Source organism: Tenrec ecaudatus, chromosome 1 (assembly GCF_050624435.1).
Source record: "Tenrec ecaudatus isolate mTenEca1 chromosome 1, mTenEca1.hap1, whole genome shotgun sequence".
Lineage (NCBI taxonomy): Eukaryota > Metazoa > Chordata > Mammalia > Afrosoricida > Tenrecidae > Tenrec > Tenrec ecaudatus.
In genome coordinates this window covers 77,372,152-77,394,085 of record NC_134530.1, presented here as the reverse complement: position 1 = coordinate 77,394,085, position 21,934 = coordinate 77,372,152, and the positions used below count along the sequence as shown (strand labels likewise).

General features: G+C 40.4%; 1 protein-coding gene across 3 annotated transcripts in view; it reads right to left on the bottom strand.

Moving 5' to 3' along the window:
• ZFYVE9 (zinc finger FYVE-type containing 9) overlaps nucleotides 1-3,893 on the bottom strand; it is a 206,383-nt gene extending 202,490 nt beyond the window's left edge. For all 3 annotated transcript variants that reach the window (XM_075555965.1, XM_075555982.1, XM_075555974.1), the window contains exon 1: nucleotides 3,629-3,893. The gene's annotated coding sequence lies outside the window, so the exon portion shown is untranslated. The remainder of the gene's footprint in view (nucleotides 1-3,628) is intronic.
• Nucleotides 3,894-21,934: the final 18,041 nt, after the last annotated feature.

Here is a 21,934-nt window from a genome sequence, read left to right as displayed (position 1 = left end):
TCCAATGCAAAGTAATATAGGTCTCTGCCAGATGTCTGTATGGATTCTCAGTGGGAAATAAACCCCAGAAGAAGAAAAGGCAGGTGAGTGCTATATCACCTGAGGGTCATGAAAGGATTAACTCACAAGAAATTTCAAGGCCTGATTTTTGGTTTTCCCTAAGAGCACCATCTGTGCAACAGACAGGAGTCCTGGTGGCATAAGGGTTATGCCTGCCTGAACTCCTGTCCAGAGTTACAGTCTCAGAAACCCACAAGAATAGCTCTACCCTATCCTACAGGCTCACTAGGAGTTAGAATCAACTTGATGGTAATAAGTTTGCTTTTTGGTTATATGCAACAGATAATGATTGAATTGTTTTTTAAATAATAGTTTTAATGACATCTTACAAAATCCAATATAAACATTCACATACATTGCTGTTGTTCAGTCCCATCGAGTGGAGTTATACACTCAGCTTTTAATTATTTTTTATCTCATTAAGTCTGTTCTACACAATTGCCCATGAAGGGTACTACTGCTCCATTTGTACACCAAAAGAAACTCGGAATCTAAGTATCACAATATTCTAAGAAGTGTAGTAAGGAGTCCTACCCATATCTAACTCTATAGTCTGTATTCTAGCACATTGTGCAATTAATAACCATAAAACAACACACACACATCCTTTAGGTACATAAGAATTTAAATTCAAATCTAAGGAATTATCTTTTCAATAAGCCTAGTCTGTGGCCAGTATAGGTACCAAATAAAAGTTTACTAAATAGAATGAGCAGTGAACGATTGTCTAGCAACAGAGCATGAAATAGGATCATCTCCATGCATTCTGCCTTTCTAAAAAGGAACTCTGGTGGGGTAGTGGGTTAGGAATTTTCAAAACCACTTCCTCCTTGGGAGAAAGGTGAGGCTTTCTACTCCAGTAAAGAGTTACAGTCTCGAAAACCCACACAGGCTGTTCTACTCTGTCCTCTAGGATCATTAGAAGTCAAACTCGATTAAATGGCAGTTGAGTTTAAGAGAGAGAGAGAGAGAGAGAAAGGACTCATGGCAGTTGAGTTTAGAGGTGTGTGTGTGTGTAAAAGAAGTTAATGTAACTTCAACAAGTGTCTCCTAGAAGAATAAAACATGGAATCCTACATTTAGAGAGCAAGGAGTGACCATATACACACTAAACCCCCTGCTATCAAATAGATTCAAACTCATAGTAAGCCTACAGGAAGTCCACGTTGTTCCCAGGGCAGAGTAGAAGTGCCCCAGGGCTTCCAAAGCTGTGCATCTTTACTGAAGTAGCCGTCACATTCTGGGTCTGAACCACAGCCAGGTCAGTTAACACGTGAGCACATAAGCGATGCACCCAGGCCTCTTCTGGATTCCGAAGTAAAAGCCTTAAACAGAGTTCTTGCATGTCCCACTCAATTATCCCCACCTACTTGACCCGGCTTTGTAACAGTTAATTAAACATGCCCTGCTTCCACAATTAGCTAATTGCTAGCAGAGACCTTGGTCATTTCTGTGTTTCCCAGAACACCTAAACAGCACCTGGCACTTAATATTAATAGCTAAACTTCTATTTAAGAAAATATTTTATCGTTTGCAGTCTTGTAAGAAAAGCATAACAACGAGCCTCATTTTGTAGATAATGTTAATGAGGTGCTGGACAATAACATGCCAAGGTAATTGACCAGGGGGTCCTTCTATAACATCACAGCTAGCATAGGCTGTCAATGAATATTTGACTGAATTAAGTGTACCCCAAATATCATTTTTCTTTCTATGATTATCAGAACACCATTATCTGTTGCTATCAGGAATAAATGTAAAGCCATTTAAATAGATAACTTTGCTACCAAAAATAGGGGGGGGGGTGTTTCAGCTTGGCAATATTTGTTAACTTTAAGCTTATCAGCTGAGCTCCAACTTCAGTAGAGCAAAGAATCAGGAAAATTTGATGAAAAAAAGATCCTTGGACTACCATCAACCCTAGGGGCCAGTAATCTGCATTTCGGAATACACATTCTCACCTGATTCTAAAGTTGGAGTCTTTAGACACTGAGTAGAACTGAATTCTACTTTTAAAAATCTAAGCTTGATTAATATATTTTAAGCAAACCAATTTGCTTACAGTTGTAAATATTTAAACAAAATCTTCCAAAGACAAATACAGGGATACAGTAGATTCTCACAATGGATGCTCAAAAACTGTTTACACCACCAAGTCTCTCTAGACCTCAATAGCTCCTCCTGCTGCTTCAGAAGTAAATTAGGAGCCTTTTAAGCAGCTACCAGTGTTATTCTGAGTTTTAGTTGATGAATTCAACTATGGCTGCAATGAAATTTAATAACATTTTCCTTGATGTTATCCAAATAATTGCGTTTTAAACAATAAAATAGAATTGTCAGTTAACTTCGAGTCTAATACCCAGAAATCATCATTAAAAATCACCATCAGGACAAGCCCACTTTAAATTTTCAATGTCCATCAAAATGTTCTATGAGGTTATGGGGGATTTCTCCCCCACTATTCAATAGGTATACATTGAAAGCTGGTGTTATTTTCTGAATCTATTATATTAGGAATATTTTTTCATGATCATAAAAGTTTTAAAAGCACCTACTTAATACAAGCTTCACACACATAATAGGAAGACAATAACCTGTACCTACATTGATCATAAACCACAAACAACATCCCAATATCTGATTTATGGTATCAAACTGCAATCATTAACTTATTTACAGTAATATCAAAACAGATCATTTTACCTCCATCAGGTTCCATTTCTATCAGATACCTTTTCTAACAACAGCACGACTTTTTAAAAACCCTCTTGATTATCCATTCTCTGGATCTAATAAGGTGAAATCTTTTAGTACAGAGGCCTCAGAGATGAAAATTTTCCCTCTCTCTTATTGCGGGGAGGAGGGACGGACCTTTGTGGGAAAATCGTTTTCCTTATTGTAAATGTTTACCTAGGCAACTTAGCATCGCAGAGCCGGAATGGGGCTTTCTCTGGGCAGCACACACGAGCGGCAAGATGTAATAGAAGGAGAAGGCAGGGATGAGCTAGGGCAGGTGATGAAATTACACCTCAAATGAGACGCAAAAGGTTTTTATCCAGGAAGTCAGGTCCGGGAATGACACTCCGGGCGCCCCAGGGCCTCTGTGGGTCCCCCCGCAAGCTCCTCTCCCCAATTCTCACCCCCTCCACCCCCGGGACTCTGCGGGACTAAGGGTGCGGAGCGAGAACGCTCTTTGCACACAGGCGTCCCCTGCTTCCCTCTGGGATGTACCTGCGGGGCCCGGGCTAAGAGGCTGCGCTCGGCCCGAGCCCCGGCAAACCCAAGGGCTCCGGCGCCCCCCGCCAGCCCCCAGCCCCAAACGCCCCACCGCGCCGAAACCCAGGCCGGCGCGAGGGCTTGTCGGCGGCGCGGGGCCTAGTCGCCCCCAGTGCGCCTCCAGCCTCCCGGGGGACGCGGGAAGGAAGGGCTGAGGCCCCAGAGTCGCGGGATGGGGGAGGCGGCCGCAGTGGCAGGACGCCCCATTCGCTCGGCCCGAGGGTGGCCGCCCGAGCCCCCCCGCGAGCAGCCGGAGCCTGACGGGCCCCCGCCCGCGTCTCGTCGCGCTCACCTCGAGCTGCGGCCACTGCCGCCTCAGCATGGCCGGGGGGGTCGTCCCTGAGCTGGCAACCTCCTCCGGAGGGCACCGCCGCGGAGCCTCCCACTCCCGAAGGCGTTTGTGGCCGCCGCCGCTGCTAGGACCCAGCGCCCGCCGAGCCGCATCGGGCTCCCGGGCCGCCGCAGCCACGCGGGTCCCGGAGGCGCGTCGCCGAGCCGGGTCGGGGGCACCAGGCTGCGGTGGGACGACGGAGCCGCTGCGGGCGGGGATCCTAGGCGAAGCCTCCAGCGTCGCCGCGGCCGCTCCTGCCGCCGGCGCCGCCGGGCCACAGCGCCCCCTGCAGGCCACGCCGGGCGACGGCGCCGGGACTGCGGAGGCCGCGTGGGGCGCGCGCGCGCGCGCGCGAGCGAGGGAGACCGGGAGCGAAGGCGTCCGAGGGGAGACGAGCCCAGCGTTCCCGGCACTCCTCCAGCAGTCCGCGCTCCCGGACCGGATCGGCGACCCCTCCCAGGAGGCGGGAGCCCCTCGGTCTCTACCGGCCCTGGTGAGGGATCCCGGAACCTTAGGACCCTGGAGCCCGCCCTCCCCCTCCGGGAGGTAGGAGAATGTTCCCGTCTCTCGGACCTGACGGTACCTGAGAGCAGAGGAGTGATCTCTCTCAGGACCGCCAGTGTTTCTGGGTGAGAGAAGAGTCACACACACACACGAGAAGAGTCACACACACACCCTCGCTCTCTCCCTCTGACTTGCTCTAATCCCGCCAGTGTGTCTGGGTGAGAGAAGAGTCACACACACACACACACACACACACACACACACACACACACACACACACACACACCACCACCACCCCCTTCGCTCTCTCCCTCTGACAACTTTTTGGGCATCTACTGTGCAGCTCCTAACAATGTTCCTACAAGACGCCAAACTCTAGCCTCCTACCCCCCTGAAACAACAACAACAATAATAATAATAAATAGGAGGGGAAATGTCAAGCCAGAGCACAGCAATAGATCGTCTTGCATTTCATAAACAGCTTCCAGGTAAAAGGAAGAAAAGAACCATCCATTGTGAGGCAGCCCCACCCCCTTCCAGGAAACTGTCTTTTAGTGGGAGCTGCGGACTATTTAGAGGTACCCCATGTTGCTGGCACTTAACACCTAGAGTGCAAGCATCCGAACACAAAAGAAACAAAAAAAGTTGTCAGAGGGGAAAGAGGAAGAAAAATCCCCTAAAGGCGCTAGTCCCCCAATTTATTTTTAGTCACAGAGTGGTATAGTAGAATGAGCAAGGACTTTGTTGTCAGACACACCCTGATACTACTATTAAATTAACAGTGCTGTGTTTGCTTTAGGACCCTAGGCAAGTTACATAACACTTCTGAACCTCCATTTTCTCATGCCTGTGATGCTGGTTGTTGTGAATTTGGGGCATAAATTGTGTAAAGTGTCTGGCCCATAGGATGCTCCATAAACTCCAATTGCTGTTGGTTCCAGCACACCCTCCTAGTCTTCCTTAGGCTCAAGACTGTGCCCATCTAGGTGTGTGTATGTGTGTGCGTGCGTGTGCGCGCCTAAGTATCATCCTGTAAAAAATGAAAATGAGTGTGTCATTCTTCATCATATCTGGGATGAGTGAAATTTCCCTAAATTTCACTAACGTTTATATATTACATCTCCACAGAAGAATAGCGCCCAAATACACTGGGCCCTATGACATTCTATTGCATAGCAATTAATCAGCACAGAACCTTTATATTTTTCTGTGTGTGTGTATATATATGTATTTTTAAATCATAATATAATCTCACCATAAGTTACAGCCTAATATATTAAACCTTTATGCCTCATATAATAAAATGATATTAGGACTCCAGGAAACTTGCAAATAATAATTAAGCAGTCATCTTAGGAAAAAGTATAACCTCTTCCAAATCAATGAGAGCTGTTCCTGTATAATCCTAAAAGTGCCTTCACCACTTAGAAAACAAAACAAACTAAAAAAAAAACATGTTATTGCCTTTTTTTACAACAATCAAGACTCAGAGAAAAATTAAGACTCAGCCTTACGTGTGCAGTGTAGTCAGCCTAAAGAAAAGCAAGAAATCCACTCTGGGATTTCTGACTTCATCACAATTCTTTCTACAACCTTCAGAAAATTGTGTAAGAATAAGGTACTGTTGTATAAAGAATAAGGTACTGTTACTATCCAGTCTAGAGAAAAGGATACTTTAATTTAGATCACTTTGGCAAACTAGCATGAGCACTGTACTTTCCAAAACCTAGATCACTACCATCAGAAGAAATTTGTATTTGTTTATGCATAATCATGCCAACCAGGGTGTAGCAATTACAAGAAGATGATTCATTTGTTCCCAGGACTAGTTTCCTCTTGCTTCAGACTTTCTCACCTTCTATTCAAATTCTGCTGCTGAATTCTGCTGCTTCTATTCACCACCACCTCCCTGATCATAGTAAAAAAATAACAATAATAAATCCTAAAAATTAAAGCCTATTGCTGTTGAGTCTGACTCACAGTGACCGTATAGGACGGAGTAACCCCCCCCCCCTTAGGGTTTCAAACCCTGTAAATCTTTACTGAAGCAGATTGCCACACTTTCCTGGTTAGCAGCTGAGCACTTTAACCACTGTACCACCAGGGCTCCTCTGATCATAGCAGTCCATTTCAATCCTTTTATCTTCTACTTGCTTTCAGTCATTTTGATTATTGTTACCCAGTGTGCCCTCTGCCCTAGACTGTCTCTCATCTGCTTTCCTCTCCCTGACTATAAATCTCTTTTTCATTTTAATCTGCCTTGATCTGCTGCCAATTGATCTGGTTACCCCATTCTTATTCTTGCATTGCTTTCCACTACTATAATATCTTCTGGAATCCACCCACCCCCTAACTCCATCCTTCCCACATGTAGACACATTTACCCCATCATTAAAAAATAATTAAAAAAAAATATCTTCTGACTCCAATTTGGTAGACCTCCCCAATTTCTTTTTTATGTATAATGTCTAGTACCTCACACAAAATCGTTTCTGCTCCTTACAATGTGTTCTTTAAAACTCGGGCCAAAAAAATTACCCATTTCCTGGCATAGTAAATGGCACCATCATATACCCAAGTGCCCAAGCCAAAATTCTGGGAATTCACTCTTACTATTGTGTCTCTTGCTCCATTAATTAGTCACCAAGTCTGATAGATTCTATTTTCTTTATTGAATTTAGACTAGGGCATGCTTCATCTATTATAGCTGGATAGAATAAACGGCAGGAAAGAAGGGGGACTGGATGAATGCTGTAAGAGATTTTACATGTAAAAGTGTCCTTAAAGGAAGGCATAAGACCTCTTATACTCCTAAGAACCCTTGTGCTTCCATTTATAACTCAACTCTCACTACCAGCAAGTCAATGCCGACTCATAGTGACCCTATAAGACAGAGTAGAACTGCCTCCTGTGAGTTTCCACGACTAAATCTTTACTGAAGTAGAAAGCCTCATCTTTCTATCTCATAGCAGCTGATGGTTTCGAACTGGGTACCGTGAAGTTAGCAGCCCGACACATAACCACTCTGCCACCAGAACTCCATCCACATGATGGCAGTGATTAAAAAAAATTAATTCTTTTCAATCACTGCCATCATGTGGATTCCAACTCATGGCAACCCTATACTTACCACTGCAATGTCAATATGTGCTTACTTGTATGACCCTCGACCAGATTGTGAGTTCTCTGTCAGGTGTGGTTCATCTCTGAGTCCCCAGAACCAGTCTTGGCACAAGGTGCACCTCAAATAGGACCTCAGAAGGCTATGAGTAGCCTGCACTTTCAGCCTTTTCCATACATTTCAGAGCCTTCCAAAGAGTTAGGACTTTGTTCAACAGGTGATTATCCTGACCCAGAGCTGAGCCCAGCCTGTTGTTGCCCACCTATGGTCTACCTTGGCATTTGCCAGTCTGCTAGCGAACAGGAGAACCCCAGAACAGGCGAGATGTCAGTAAAGCAGCATGAACGTAAAAAGGAAATTGGGATTATTTGGGAGCTCATTAGGGTACTTAAGTATTTTATTTTTTTTAAAAAGTGGAGCAATTCCCCTTCCAAGAATCAACCATAAGGAATTAATCAACTATGTAGACAAATATATGCCCCCAAAAGGATGTTACTGTATGTTTTACTGCAGGCGTAAGACATAAAACTTATTTTCTTAATTTAAGGAAAGCTCTAAGTAAATGATGATAATTTAGCTCTATGAAGAAATAGTATACATCAATTAAATATATTTCAAAAATAATTTTAAATGCTGTTAAAATGCCTATGATTCAGTGTCAAATACAAACCAGTGTTAAGTGAAAATTATTATAATTCTAATTATGCTTTTATATAATGATAAAATATCTAAATATAAATGTATGTGTATGATATTTAAGGAACCCTTGTGGCAGAGTGGATTAAGACAGGCTGCTAACTTCAAAGTAAACAATTCAAAACCACCAGCTTCAGGAGAAAGATGAGGCTTTCTACTTCCATAAAGATTTTTAATCTCGGAAACCCACTGCAGCAGTCCTACTCAGTCCCCTGTTTTAGGGTCACTGTGAGTCAGAATCAGCTCGATGACATTGAGTTTGTTTGGGATTTTGGTATGATATTTAGAAGGAAATAGTCAAATATGTTACTTCTAGTTTGGGGAATTATTTTTCACCTTTTATTTGAAAACAATTTCAGTTTTAAAGTTGCAAAAATAGTGCAAAAAAATTTCCATATGCCTTCTGTAGAAATTTTGTCCCGGCAGCACCTGACCTCGTCTAACTACCCAAGGGGGAAGAAGAATCAAAATCAACAGCCCAAGGCCAATTCCTATGAAACACAAGCAAGATGTGCCTCCACCCTCCAACCTTTGTACTGATACCAACCCCACCTCCCATAAATCAGGATTCAAAAGGCTTAGAATACAGTTCTCCAGTCAAGATCAGACTCCCTTCAACCATGCCAGAAAGCACACCTGTATCTGGCTCAGCCTTTCTGCCTCCTCTCTGCTCTGCTCAGACAAGCGTCATAAAACTCTTTTAGCTCTGCGTGTAAATGCTCCAAGACATCCAACTCTGCAGCAAGCCTCCTGTGCACAGGTACCTGGTGCTCCCATTCTGTGGGCCAGGGAGCCCCCACTCTGTCTCATGTCAAGCTCCTGGTTCTGCTCCCTCTACTGCTGCCATTTCTCTGATGCGGCTTCTCGCCATCTCCAGCCACAGCTTTCTGTCTCCTGAATTAAAGAGGTTCCCAGCACAGAGACCCTAGGACAGAAGGGCACACTATATTCCTAGCTATTCTTTCCTTATGGGCATGAGTTCCCCTCACCTCCATTCCACCTCTGGGGTGGCTCATTTTAAGCCCAGCAGGAGTAGAAAACCGACCAATATTCTTGTTAAAGCTCCATACAACAACTGTTTTCATGATCTCATACCCACAAAGGTTCCCTGTACCTAATTTACATTGCTAGCAAGCTACCTAATCCTCTTGGTGTACCAGATGGCCTCACATTTGCATAGTCCTACCTAGTCATTTTGTGTGAGTTATAAAAACTATAGCTAGAAGGCCATTCATAGCATTGCATTCTTCACCCACATTTACCCATGTTTGCATTAGTCACATTCATCCATGGGCATCCTCTCTGTGTCTACATAGATCTCTAGAGATCTCACTATATATATATATATATATATATATATATATATATATATATATATGCAAACACATATTAAAAGAAAAAATATTTCCTAGAAAATTCATTCTGACCCTATAAGGCAGGGTAGAATAGCCCACTTAGGATTTCGACCTGTAATCTTTATGGAAAGAGACTGACGCTTCTTTCTACTGTTGACCAACTAGTGTGTTCAAACAGACCTTTTGGTTAGCAGCTGAGTGCTTAACCACTATACTACCAGGGTTCCTAAATATATGTTTTGTGGCAGTCACCTAATCTGGTGTCAGTTTTAAGATTAAGAGTGTAGGGGTGGAGTCTAGGCTGTCAATCTAGAGATAGCCAATAAGACTTCTGTGGGCATGGCCTTCTCCTGAGAATTCTGGGAGATCTGGTACTTCCTCCTGGAGGCAGAAGACACCTCTCTCTCTGCAACTCGCTGGGAGACACTGGAGAAGACAAGCCGCATGGATGCAACCAGACCTCGGAAGCTGGAGAAGCTACAGAGAGACTCCTGCCAGTGCTGAGATGTTTACAATGACACTGGATCCAAAGACTTTGTACCCACTGTCATGTGATCTTCTGCATTTGGCATCATTGCATGTGTTTTATGAGTCTGAAAGGACTTTATAGATTGATATAGGAAATATGAGTTAATATCTGACTTACGGACTTGATCTGGACTGGGCTGGGATGTTTTCTCAATGTTCAGTTGCTCTTATATATAAATCTCTTATACACATATGTGTGTCCATGGATCTGTTTCTCTAGTCTACCCAGACTAATACATGTTTATAGTATTACAATTATTTTCTGATTCATGTATCCTTAAATAGTTTTAGCCTATTCAGTACAAGTATCAAAGCATAAGTATCAATATCAAGAATTTAACACCAATACATTGGATGATTTAATCTATAGGCAATATCCAAAGTTTTCCAAATGTTCCACTTTATTGGTTAATTTTATTTGTCAACTTGACTAATCTATGATACCCAATTATTGGGTCAAACACTGGCTTAGATGTATTTTGTTGTGGTGATTAACATTTATAATCAACAAGTGAATGAGATTGCCCTCAATAAAGTGGGTAGGCCTCATTCAATTAGTTGAAGGCCTTAAGAACAAACACTGAAGTAGCCAAGAAAAGAAATTCTGCTTCAAAATTGCAACATAGAAACCCAGGAGTTTCTAGCCCGTCACCTAACCTACAGATTTTTGACTTTCCAAACCTCACATGAGCCAATTATTTAAAATAATTCTCTCTCACAAATGTTTGTGTGTGTGTACAAGTTAGTTATATATAATTGGTTCTATTTCTCTGGGGAGCTCTAAATAGTCACTAGTATTCTTTATGGAAAAATAACCTTTTTTTTTCTTCAGGATTCAGTACAGGTCTTTGACCTCTACATTTTTTTTAAGAATACAAGCTGCTTATTTTGTAAAATAAATCTATTTGAGTTTGCCTGGTGTTTCCACATGATTAGATTCAGGTTATGCATTTTGGGCAGGAATACTTTTGCTATGTTCTTCTCAGTGTGTAATATCAGAAGGCAATATGATACCTATATGTTCCATCACTGGTGATAGCAACTAGATTATTTGATTGCAATGAATAGGCATTGACTTACTGGCAGTGAGTTTGTTTTTTGGTTTTTACCATCATTGTTCATTTTGATGTGCAAATTCTTTCATATTTGGCTGGCTTCTACGTCCTGTAATCTCTTCCCATAATTTTGTAAGTACTTCCCTTACTTTTTATCACTATATCTCAAATGTACCTTGTACGTTTCCAGCCCTAGCTCTGGAATCACTCATTTCCTCAGAGCTCTTGTTCTATTTAGTGAAGAATGGCAGTTAGAAATCAAGATTTAAGTGTTAGGTGGGCTTGTTGCTGCTATCACGCTATTGCATCCAAGTTCTCAAACATCATTTTTACTTGAAAGAACAACAACAAAAACTGTGGTTATTCAGACTTTGGTGTTTGGCACTCATTTTTCTAGGAAATAAAAACAGCCTTTTTCAAAAAAACAACTAAGTAATTCCTGCCAATAATAAAATTTGTGCTTTCAAGTAAAATTAGAATTTGAGGGAATTTGTGTCCACCACCATGAACATGACAGCTTCCCAATACTTTCCTAAAGAGATGGATGTTCATATTAACAAATATGATATTTAAAGTGTTATATAATTAATACTTAATGCTTGGAAGAGCTGCTGAACTCAGTGAACCAATATTTTTCAAATGATATTATAAAATGTGTATGGACAAAGTAATCATTTAAGGTATAAAACTAACCAATGAATAGTAATGTTGTAAGACACAAAATTTCATATTCTACAGTAAGACTAATAAGAAATATCCATGTGGGCTGGGTTCTCTAGGGAAGCAAAGCCACTATATATACGTAAACACATACAGGTTTATCTCTTGGAAATGGCACGCGTAATTTATAGAGGCTAGCAAATTCCAATCTGGGAGTCAGGTGTCAGGCGGAAGCCTTCTCCTGATGCATGTAGCTGCAGGAGCATTTGAACCCAAGATAGGCAGGTCACATAGGCTGCTGACCATTCTCTGGATCAGCAAGCAATATGCTAGGCCACTGGCTCAAGTCTAAAGAACTGGAGGTCAAATGACAAGCTAGGTGCAGGATCGAGACACAGCATGAAGCAAGCCAGTTTTGTCACAGCATTCATACATATGGGATGCAGATCACACCTCTAAGGAAACTCCCTTTCAATTGACTGGCTGCTAATAACATCTCAATGTGGTAGTGATTAGATTATAGTAAATCTGATCATGGGGAATGACTACTTCTGAATAGCCAAATCACTGAGAATCCTGCCCCAGCCACGTTGATACCCAACCTTAAATGTCACTAAGCGGTATTCCTTAGAAGAAAAGATTGAAGTGGTCAAAGATTTCCTCTTGCTTGGATCCACAATCAATGCTCATGGAATCAGCAATCAAGATATCAAAAGATACATTATATTTAGTAAAACTGCTGCACAAAACTCTGTCAAGTGTCAAAGAGCAAGGATGCTACTTTGAGGACTAAGATGCACATAACCCAAGCCATGATATTTTCGGTTGCATCATGTGAATGTGAAAGTTGGACATTAAATAGGGAAGACCAGAGAAGAATCAATGCATTTAAATTATGATGCTGGTGGAGAATATTGAAAGTTCCATTGACTGCAAAAGAACCAACAAATATATCCTGGAAAATGTACAGCCAGAATGCTCCTTAGAGGCAAGACTTTATCTAGCATATTTTGGACATACAAGGAGGTACCCCCAAAACCCCCGGAATTTATTTATTCTTCCCCCAAAAAAATCTATGTATTTTTTTTACAAAACAACCTTATCACCTTCAAAATACTATCCAGTACAGTTAATATATTTATCAAATTTGCGATTCCATTCTTTGAAACATGTTTCAAATGCATCAGTTTGGATGGATGATAGCATCCCCCTCATTTTTTTCTTCACATCTTCTGTGTCAAATCACTGTCCTTTCATGCCCTCTTCATCCGTGGAAACAAAAAGAAGTCACATGGAGTGAGGACAGGTGAATAAAGTGAGTGGAGCAAGAGAGGCATGCTGTTTTTTGTCCAAAAACTGGCACACTGAGATGCCTGCATGAGCAGGTACATTGTCATGGTGGCAAAACCAGTTCCCTGTCTGCCACAAATCAGGCCTTTTTTGTTGGACACTGTAATGCAATCTTTCCAGAAACTCTAAATAGAAAGCTTGATTAACAGTCTGACCTGGTGCAAAGAACTCCAAATGCACTGAGTCGACATTTTCATCCTTTCAGGAAGGTGACGGACATCCAAAACAAAGTTTGCCATCCTTCAGCATTTCACCTTTTTGAAACAAGAAAACCACTCATACATTGGAGTTTTTCCATAGTGCTGTCCTTATTACCTGTGTTCAACATCACAACAGTTTCTTCGGCATTTTTCCCAAGCAGGAAACAAAATTCCACAGCCTGTACTCTTATCAGACATCACAAAAAACAAGGTTTGAGCAAAAATGTTTTAATGAAAAAATTCACTGTGACCAGAGAGAACCTTCCCAGGTGATGCCACTGAGTGCACTAACTCAGAGCATGTTGCTTGATGCTAGTCTAGCAGGAAAAATGTGTACTACAAAAGCTTTACTCTGCCCAGTGCAATTCCGTCTTTTTTGTGGGGGGGGGGGTACCCCCTCCTATTATCAGGAAAAACTAATCCCTGGAAAAGGATATTATGCCTAGTACAGTATAAGGATAGCAAAAAAAAAAAAAAAAAAGGAAGGCCTTTGACAAGATGGATTAACACAGTGGCTGCAACAATGGGCTAGAACATGACAACAATGAGGATGGCTCAAGCCCAGGCAGTGTTTCATTCTACTGTACATAGGGTCACTATGAATTGGGACTGACTTGATGGTACTTAAAAACAACTTAACAAATTTTGATGTAATATCAAAGGATATATCCACAAGGATCTAAAGCAGTTTTTAAAATACTCCTTTCACTATCCATCTAAGGACAGATTTTTCTTGATATACTTCAACCAAAGCAATACACCCTAACAGATTTTATGCCAAAGCAGAGAAAATTTAGTTATCTTCCAATAAGCCAAATTTGGCATGCCTGGGTAGCACAAATAGCTAAGCCCTAGTGCCTGGCTACTAACCAAAAGATGGGTGGTTCAAGCCCACCTAAAAGCACCTATAAAGAAAGTCCTAGTGATCTACTTTTGAAAGATCACAGCCATTGAAAATCCAATGGGGTGCAGACCTTTTCTGAAACATGGAGTTGTCATAGGTCGAAATCAAGTCCACCACAACAGGCTAGAAAGTATGGAGATTTCAGTAGGTAAAAGTCATTAAACTCAATGATTGGGTGGATGTGTGAGGAAGAGAGAGAAGTCAAACATAGAACTTGGGTTTCTGGCTTAGGCACCTTGGTAGTTGATGCAAGCACCGAGATAAAAGGCCGGGAAGGAAGACCAGTTTTGAGGGAAATAGTGATGAGTGTTGTTTCAACATGTTGACAAATTAGGAAACTGAGATTCAGAAAGTGAAATTACTTGTCCAAGGTGACTTTAAGTGGCAGAGCTAAGATTCCAACCAAGGTAATTCCTTTTTACCTCACCTCCCCCATCTCACACTCAGGATGGAAACTTACACTAAATACCAAACCCAGAACTATTACTGTTGAGTGGGTTCGACTCGTGATGACTCTACAGGAGAGAGAAGAACTGCCCCATAGGATTTCCAACATTGTAATCTTCATGAAAGCAGATTTCCACATCTTTCTCCCACAGAGTAGTTGATGGATTTAAACAGCAAGCTTCTCAGTTAGTAGCCACTTGCTTAAACACAGAATCACCGGGCCTCCTTCACAAACCACAAGGAAAGGGTTAACCATTGGCAGGACTTGAAAAGTGAGCAAAATGTCTTATAAGTAAAATTCAATGGAATAATAACACAAGAAGGTGTTTCCATTAGTATAATTGTATTATGAACATTTTGTTTATGATGACACACACTACCATTCTCTGGTCCCAGTAGGGAAGTATTAGGATACACTTGGGACTGAGGACTGTTTGTGACTTTTTTAAAAAAGGATAACATATAAGGCAGCTTGGCATGTGGTATAATCAACAGACTCTGGTGTAGGACATAGGACACTGGGGTTTTAATACTGTCAATGTGGACTGGGTTGAGGAGAAGGTGTTGATTTAGGTATTTGCATCTCTGGGCCTAAACTCAAGGTGTCCAGTTCAGTTGGGTTCTTAGTACCCACCACCTCTTCTATACTACTTACCAGGCACAGACATAGTATACCACAGTTGGAAAAGCCTGGCCTTTGGAGGGAGTGTATCTAGGTTCAATATACATCTCCACCAATTTCAGATTTTGGACACGAGGAAGTCACTTATTCTCCAAGTCTTGTTTTTCTCATTTGTATGCTCCAAAGTTGTAAATATTATCTTGAAAGTGCTCAGAATATGGCAGGCATTCAATGTTAAATATCTGTTTTTTTCTCATCATTTTAATCTCAAGCACTGTTCCTCCCCACCTCTATCTTTTGCAGCTCCAGAGAAGTGATAGCAGCTTCTTTATATCCTTTTTTTAATTTTATTTTTTTCTTTATACCCTTTTCTATGCTTTCCAATGTACATAGATTCTCTCCTAATTAGTAAACCAAATAAACAAAAAATATTTCAGGCTACAGAGTGGACTAAATAGTCAACATTTATTGAAAACTGATGACTCATAGGTTTATTTTATGTACATGTTCTACACCTCATGTATGCATGTGAGTGAATTATTTGAATTCACAGACATGTTCTCTAGTAAATATGAATTTACCTTAATTCAAAACACTGAGCTCTGACTATGTTCAAAGCACAACCTCTCTGAGAGTACAGAGTCCAAAGAGGGGTGGGGGTGGGGGGAAATGTTTTTACTTGGCTTTCAATGTAGTTATCTGTATGTGTATATGCACTTTGACTGAGGGAAGGGAGGATTCATAGAATAGGGCAAGGACCAGAAAACTTTTGAGATGTAAGATTCATTCTTGTCCCCCACAATAATTTAAAAATTATTTGAGAGTTATAAATATATTTTTACAGACAAATGAAATCACCATTATCTGGAGGTTGGCAAAAAGGCCTCCCCCATGAACCTGATGATGTCCCCTTGGGAGTGTGACCCTATTTCATCTCTATAAATGGACTGTGGAGAACTGGCTCTCTCTCTTCTTATTCCTGCTGGCCTGGATCCTGCATCTAGTTCCTTGGGACTTGAGCTGGTTGTACACCATGTTGGCTGCTTTGGCTTTCCTGCTTTGGATTTCTGCTTCTTGCTTCATTGTTCTGGCAGCTGCGTGAGTTGGGAAAGGTCTCCAGCTAGCATCTGATCCACAGATTTGTGCCAGACTTGGGCTTGCCCTTTATACAAATTTCTTTGTAAGTTGCTCCTTTATATACATTTCTTTCTGATACGTGTCTGAGTGTCACTGGTTTTATTTCTTTAGAAACTACAGCCTAACACATTATTTAACTAATACCAGTCCCACAAAAACAATTCAAATTTCAATTGTCATGTGATATTAACTCTAAATAATTAATTACATAAAGTACAAACTTTGCTGCCAACACTTCAATTCACTATTATGTAAATAACATGCACAATGATCAATGACATTATTTCTTCCACAGTTTGTTAATTATTGTTCACTGTGCATCTGTTACTCAGGTCACACACAGATAGCAAAAGTGTATAGTCATATCATCTTCTTGTTTCCCATTGAATAACCAACATGTCATTTTTTGATAAAGAATTATAAAAAAGAAAGTGTCCAAAAGAGATAAAAGTAAAACAAAAAGTGATATTACTGAAAGTGAGGTTTGAGTTAAACAAATGAAGTTATAGAAGAAATAATTTTTGTTGGGAATGTTGATGTGATGTCTTTTTGAAAGACTCTAGATATACCACCAGAGGAATGTCATGAAGGCAAATTTATTAATATAAATGAGGACAGTACTTGTAACCCAAAGGATAAAGATACCTCAAAGAAAGCAATGCCAGCAAATACACATACACACACACAAGCACACACACACATACCTTATCTTAGACTGGACCCAGAAGCAAAAGCTCGAGAGATGAAGAGAGGGAGACATATTTTTAAAAAGTCTCAACCGATTACAAGGATCTATATATAACCTCCTCCAAGGGGGATGGACAACAGAAAAGAGAGTGAAGGGAGACATAGGACAGTGTAAGACATGACAAAATAATAATAATTTATAAATTATCAAGGGCTCAGGAGGGAGGAGGGCAGGGAGGGAGGGGATAAAATGAGCTGATACCAAGGGCTCAAGTAGAAAGCAAATGTTTTGGGAATGATGATGGCAACAAATGTACAAATGTGCTTGACACAATGGATGGATGTATGGATTGTGTTGAGAGTTGTACAAGCCTCCAATAAAATGATTTTTTTTAAAAAGAAAGAAAAACAACAAAACTGGGGGGCGGTGGGGAGGGAGTCTCAGACAGTTGTAGAAGCAGGCAAGTCTACTTGAAGTTCATAAAGGTTCCAAACCCATGGGTTAGATATTAAACTGGAGGCTTCTCCTGACTGGTAAAGTTTAGGGAGCTGATGAACCTAAGATTGGCAGAAACACCACAAGCTGGTGGCTGCACAGGTGGATGAATACACGTTCAGCAGAGCAGGTTTGTGACCAGAGAAGGGAATGAATCTAAGGTTGACAGGTCAGATGGCAGGCAGCTGATGTCTGCTGGGATTGGAAGGCAACATGTCAGGCCATTGATTCAAGTTCAAAGAAGCAGAGATAGATGAGCTAGATCAAAGTTCAATACACATCCAAAAGCAAGCATGCTTTCCCACAGTGTCAATTTATATAGGAAGTAGGTAACATCCCCAGGGAAACTTACTTTCAATTGAATCAGGTCTTTGACCTGAATAAGGGGTTTGAATTCTACCCTGAAATCTTATAACCGCTGGCAATTCACAACAGATCCCATTATGGAGTTGATTACATTGTGTTAAGTCATATCATGGTGGATTACTAGGCCTCAACTGCCAAACCACTGAGAATCCTGGCCCAGACAAGTTAGCACAAAACCTAATTATCACCTGCATTAAAGTAATGTTTGGAAATAATTCATGTCATTGCAAGTACAAAGAATAAAATGTTGAAAGCTGATGCAAACAGGAATATGATTATGTGGCAAAGTAGAGAAAATTGCTTGTTTTGTATCTATCATAAGTTAGTTATACAATGAGAAGGCAAAATATTCAAACTATTTGTGATAAGTTTTTTAAAATAAATAAAACATTTAATTCTCAATATTTCAATGTTTTATGTTACAGTATACTACCACTCAATGGAGTCAGTAAAATCTTTTCACCACATGGCTTTGGGACAACTGGATTGCTATTTTTAAAAGGATAAATTTGGCTTACCTCATGCTACATATAAAAATTAACTCAAAATGGACCAAAGACCTATATATATATATATGAGAGAAAATTATAAAATTCTTAGACGGAAACATAGGTATAAATCTTGTGGCCTTGGATTAAGCACAGGTTTCTTAGACATAACACTGAAAACATAATCAAACTAAAAAATAATTAGACCTCATCAAAATTATGAACTTTAAAAATAAAAAAGAAAAAATATGAACTTTTGTACTGTAAAGAGCTTTGTCAGGAAGGAGAAAAGATGGTTACCACAGAAGAAAATAAAGATTTGCAAATTGCATATCTAATAAGGGTCTAGTATTCAGAATATATAAAGGGCTCTTGGAGCTCAGCAATAAAAAGATAATTCCATTTTTAAACAGGCAAAGGACTTGAATAGATAATTCTGGAGAAAAAAATATATGAACAACATAGGAAACAATACTCAACATCATTAGCATTAGGAAAATGCAAATTAAAAATGAGTTACCACTTCATACTCATTGCCATCCATCCACTGCCATCAGGTGGAATCCAACTCAGAGAGACCTTATATAGGGTTTCAGAGGCTGTAAATCTTTTTTTTAAATCATTTTATTAGGGGCTCATACAATTCTTATCACAATCCATACATACATCCATTGTGTCAAGTACACATGTATACTTGTTGCCATCATCATTCCCCAAACATTTGCCTTCTACTTGAGCCCTTAATATCAGCTCCTCATTTCCCCACTCCCTCCCCACTCCCCCGTCCCTCATGAACCCTTCATAATTAAGAGCCTGTAAATCTTAATGAGAACAGATAGCCTCATTTTCCTCCTGTAGTACAGCTGGTGGGTTTGAACCTCCAACATTGGGGTTATTAGTCCAATGCTTATCTGCCATTGTTACCAGGACTCCTTCACACCCATTAGAATGGCCATTAAAACAGAAGGCAAGAAAATAACTAGCGTTGGCAAGAATGTATAAAAATCGGGACCCACATTTTGAGAATGATGATGGCAACAAATGTGCTTGATTTAATGGATGGATGTATGGGTTGTGATAAGAGTTGTACGAGTCCCCAATAAAATGATTTTTAAATGATTTTTTAAAATCTGGACCCTCATACAGTGGTGGAGCTGCTTTGAAAAACAGTTTTACAGTCCAAAAAAATTGAACATAAATTTTGGAACAGAATTCAAATTCTAAAAGAATCCAGACTTACTGGACTGGTTGGGTCTAGAGGGCTCCCTGCAAACATTTCCCTGAGATACTCTTTAAAGCTTAAACCAAAAAAAAAAAAAAACTTAAACCAAAAATATTCCTTGATGTCACCTTTAAGGTACATAATAGATTAGCTTATAAGATACAGAATATCATTGTAAGCTTCTTTTTAAAATCATCTATAGGAGTATAGGAGAACACATGGTCAAAATTATTCTAAGGGAAAGATAAGAACATAAGAAGGCAGCGAAATTAGAATACTGGAAATAGTCCAACTATAACAGAATGAATGAGAATAATACATTGTGTAAAATGTGACCAAGGTCGCTGAATAATTTGTGGTGGTGGTAGTGGTGGTGGGTGCCATTGAGTTGGCTCCAACCCATAGTGACCTCATGCACAACAAAACGAAACACTGCCTGGTCCTGAGCCGTCCTCACAATTGTTCCTGTGCTTGCGCTCATTGTTGAGCTATATGGTGACCAAGCATGATTACTTTCTCCAGGAACTTATCTTCTCTGATAGCATGCCCGAAGTATGTAAGATAAAGCCTCTCCATCCTTGCCTTTAATGAGCAACTTGGCCATACTTCTTCCAAGACAGGTTGGCTTTTCCTTTAGCAGTCCATGGTACTTTCAATATTCTTCTCCAGCACCACAATTCAAGTGCACTGATTCTTCTTCAGTCTTTCTTATTCAATGTTCAATTTCAGGTTTATCTAATGCCACAAAGCTTTTGATGTCTTCACTGCCATTTTTGTGAGCATTGATTGTGGATCCAACCAAGATAAAAATCCTTGAAAAGTTCAACCTTTTCTACATTTATCATGATATTACTTATTGGTCCAGTTGTAAGGATTTGGGTGTTCTTTACATCCATACTGAATGCTGAAATTCTTGATCTTTCTCAACAAGTGCTTCAAGTCCTTGCTTTCAGCAACCAAGTTTGTGTCATCTGTGTATCACAGGTTGTTAATAAACCTTCCTCCAATCCTGATGCTGCATTCTTCTCTATCTAAGCCAGATTCTCTGATTATTTACTCAGTATACAGCTTGAATAAGCATGGTGAAAGGATATAACTGAAGCACACCTTTGAGACCATGCAGTTTTCCCTTGTTCTGTTCACAAAACTGCCTCTTGATTCATGTACAAGTTCAGCAGGAGCACAATGAAGTGTTCTGGTATTCCCATGCTTCTCAGGGTCATCCATAGTTTGTTATGATCCATATAGTAGAATGCCTTGGCTTAGTCAATAAAACACAAGTAAACATCTTTTTGGTATTCTCTGCTTTCAGCCAAGATCCATTACATGTCAGCAATGATATCCCTTGTTAAATGTTCTCTTCAATCCAGCCTGAACCTCTGGCAGATCCCTATCAATGTACTGCTGCAACCATTGTTGGATGATCTTCAGCAAAATTGTACTTGCATGTGATATTAATGATACTGTTCTATAATTTAAGCATTCTGTTGGGTCACCTTTCTTTGGAATGGGTACATATATGGATCTCCTTTAGTCAGTTGACCAAGTAGTTGTCTTCCAAATATCCTGGCATAGATGTGTTAATGCTTCCAATGTTTCATCAACTTGTTGAAACATTTTGATTACTATTCCATCAAGTCCTGGGGCCTTGTTTTTGGCTAATGCTTTCATTGAAGCTTGAACTTTTTTCCTTCAGTACCATTAGTTCTTGCTCATATGCTACCTCCTGAAATGTGGAATGGCCAACTAGTTCTATTTGGTACAATGACTTTTTGCCACAGAACCTTTCAATATTGCAACTCAGTCTTTAATGGTCAACTCCACTCTGGGAAATCAGCTCCTCCTCTGTCACATTTCAAGTGCCTTCTGACCCAAGGGCCCATCCTCAGGAACTATCTGACAATGTTCTGCTTCCATTCATTAGGCCTTCAGCATCTGACAATGTTTCAAACTTATGCATAAGGGTTTTAGTGGCTCCTTCCTCCGAAGTGGGGAGCCAAGTCCTTCTTCCTTGTCTATTCTTAGTCTGGAAGCTCCATTGGACCCTATTCACTTTGAGTGACCCTGCTGACATTTGAAATACCAGTGAGCTAGATTCCAGCATCACAGTAACACATAAGCTATCATAGTACAACAAGCTGACAGACAAGTACTGGAATAATTTTCATTTAAAATGTTCAATGAAAATCTAATTTGTTTTGCAAACTTCCTCCTTAAGCACAATAAAATATTATTTAAAAAACAAAGCACATCTTAGACATAGGAAGGATACAGTAATGCCACTCCTGCATATAAAAACTCAAGAAAATTGAAAACATATGTTTGCACACAATTTGTACATGAGTGTTCATAGCAGCATTACTCAGAATCACAAACAAACACCACTACCAACAAAACAAACAAAGTGGAAATGACCAAAGGCCCATAAA